A 3,335-nucleotide genomic window follows, 5' to 3' on the forward strand; every position below is an offset into this window, starting at 1 on the left:
GCTACCTGTTCTTCATATATATAAACCGAAAGACTGCCAGCTATTGTCAGAACAAGTCGAGCCTGTGTTAGAGAAACTATTACTGTGGATGAATAAAATGAATAAAATTGTAAGTACTTGCAAATATTTTACTCTATACAGAAATATGTATTAATAATATAAAAAATTATTTAACAGATTTTCTTAATGTTATTTTTCCTGGCCACTAGTTGGGCAGCGCCAACTTTACAACAAATTTTGGATTTGAAACAGGCTATTAAAGAACATCTCTATGGTGGATACAGAAGGGTTTATGGTGGTGGAGGTGGCATTCCCCATGGCTATGGCAGACGGCATTACGATGATCATGATGAATACGGTAGATACGGTAATAGAGGCGACAGAGTGACTAATTCACAAATTGTATATGTACAAAATGGACAGTCAAATGCTAGTCCTGCCGAAGGAAGTTTAAATAATAATCAAAAAAATCAGTTTGGCATTTCACAATCAAGTGCTTCAGCAAGTTCATCATCATGGACAAATGGGGGATTTAGTCAAACTGATTCTCAAGCAAATGCAGACTCATGGACCAATGAAAACATTGGTCGAAATTAAGAGATATTTATAATACAAAATAATAAAAGTGTGGAAAATGTAAAAAAATCAATTGTGTAGACAAAAGTGAGAACTGAGTGAAAGAAAATAAAGTAATGGAATAAAATTCGTTTCTTTTTTTTTTTAAAGAGTAACTATTTTAACCTACTTTATGAGGCCTTGTCTCAACGAATCGATTCAATAGAGATCGGTACTACTACTGCTTTACAGCTGTATTAAAGTGAAAATTCTTAGAGGATTTTAGAATTCTATTTTTTAATAAAGTGCACGCTCGGAAACATACCCTTTAGATTTATGGAACTATATATTACTCCAAATATTTTTCACATTACTCTAAAAAATTGCATAGTTCAAAACTGTTCGATTGACGACAATATACGTTTATATACGATATTGGATTTTTAGTATTTCAACGACAGAAGATCGGTGTTTAAAAATGAAAAAGTTTCAGGTATTATATACATAAATTGCAATTTTCTTCTTTTAGAAGACTATATCTGGGATTACACTGGGTTTACTATATTATCAGATTATATAGTATAAGGGTTTATTGAGGATTTACACACAATTGTTGATACTGAGCGCTACCGCATGCATCGGATAATTTTTATCTGTTATGAGAAACTATTCTAGGCCATGTAATTTTTAGTCTACCTTCAGATCTTAGACCTCAAATAATAAACTCGCTGCAACCAACCAACCAAGAAGGTATTAGACGTGGGTTGTGGTATATACCTACAACTAGACGAATATAGGAGAATCAAAAGGGGAGAGAATTAAGAACTAGCGTACTTATCAATATAGTATGCAAGTATATATTCGATATTGTCGTTTAGTCAATATGACAATATGACAATTAGGTAACCAATCTTTGGCATGTGGTTCATATATTCACATGTATTTCAGAAATGAGTTTATAAAAACATTGAGCATATAATTTTATGAAATTTATTTTGCATAAATCACACAGTCACTGAATTGCTGTGTATCCATCAACGTAGGTGTGACAATTCATATTTACAATATTAAACTTTGGAGCTGATTTATCTCAATTTGTTTCTGTTAAAGCTGCAATTAATTTGCATATAACATTTTCTGCTCTCGTACGTGGTCGACTTCATTGTTATTGAAATGGATTTCTTACAATGGTGAACATTGGCACTTTGATTCATATGGACTACAACATACTCGTATATTATTAACATTTTTATTTGTTGCATGCAGAAAGCGAAATTTACAAGAAATTGTGTTCGAGTCATTTTAAATTGGAGCCAAAAGTGCTGTTAACGCCTCTGGTTTTTGGTAATCATAAAGCCTTCTTAATTGGATTAGCATATTTTTCAAATTTATTAATGAATAGGTTTAGGAGTTTAAACAGATTGTAAACCTCCTAATAGGCTTTTTTTATTAGACAATTTATTCAATAAATAGACATGAACTTTGTGTGCATGTAAGTCATTCTTTTAACAATGTGAATATTTTTATAATAGTTAATTAACTTTATTAAATACATTTTATAAAAAAAATTAGAAAAAATGTGTGGTAGAAAAGAAAAGACAGTAAATAACACTAACCAGTAACAATTTAAATGGTTTTGGTTATGTTGCAAATATCTAAGTGCTTTTTACTGTATAAAAATAGAGCCAGGTTTCTCATAAAAACAAAATTCGTTAGTATAACGACAAGGAGGATGTTCTAAACACCTAATGTTCAAAATAAACTACAGAAGTATGACCTAATATAAGATAAGTGTAGCGATTGCACTAAAAACGTAGCCTGCTGGAAACATCAAGAAAAGTGTTAAGCTCTTTTGAGAATTAAGATTGAAAAAATGAATCTTGCAATGAAGTTATGCAATGAAAATATTGCCTGATACCGATTTCCGAAGCGCATCAATTTGGATACGATTTATAAGTAAAGACAGCATTTTCACTATGCCAAATGATCTTGTTTTCGAGGTACTGGGCGTTTAGGTATATTGGACATTTTTATATTAAAAGTATTATCAACCATCATCTGGTATACCTACCTATGGTTAATATTTGTTTGTTTAATCTATATAATCCATATATTCGAATATATTAGTTTATGCTGCATGATTGATATCTTATCAAATTACCTATATCGGTATATAGTGTATTGGAAAAAGTTGCTTAAAATACCTGACCCTACTAAAAATCCGGAATTCATTTGAAAATGTAGGTACACATTTCAGCTCAATAAATAATATAAATATAAATAAGATCGAATAATTTAGCTTCGAGAATTCTTAAATTGCAAGGTAAACTCATTCACTTAAGATATTTATGCTAGTGTGCATTGCTTAACAAAGATCAAATATGAATATTACAATAAGTAGAAATTATAGCGCTAACTTAAATAACCCCAAAAGGTGAGATAGAAAAAAAAATGATATCATTTCACATAATCAGGCCTATTCTGAATACTCCCAGCGAAAAAACTCCCTATTCCCACACTGTTCCCGAACACACAGCTCCCTTATTCTGAATCGCTAGGGAGACAGCAGTTTCGTGAACAACAACAATTGTGCAAAATTAGGAAAAAACTCCCATTCCCATGCGATTCAGAATAGGGGAATTGGGAACAGGGAACATACCAAATTTATTCAGAATAGGGGAATTGGGAAAAAGGAACAAACTCCCATTCCCTTGCGATTCAGAATAGGCCTGAATATATTTATTCAAAGTGCTGGTTAGCAGCACCAAACATACGAAAAG

The 3,335-nt window shown here is 31.6% G+C and overlaps 1 protein-coding gene across 1 annotated transcript in view; it reads left to right on the forward strand.

Annotated features, from left to right (window-relative positions):
• The window catches only part of LOC119671074 (loricrin), a gene marked incomplete in the record, with an annotated part of 302,007 nt that overhangs the window by 57,983 nt on the left and 240,689 nt on the right, over positions 1-3,335 (forward strand).

This window comes from Teleopsis dalmanni, chromosome 1 (assembly GCF_002237135.1).
Source record: "Teleopsis dalmanni isolate 2A chromosome 1, ASM223713v2, whole genome shotgun sequence".
NCBI classification, from domain to species: domain Eukaryota; kingdom Metazoa; phylum Arthropoda; class Insecta; order Diptera; family Diopsidae; genus Teleopsis; species Teleopsis dalmanni.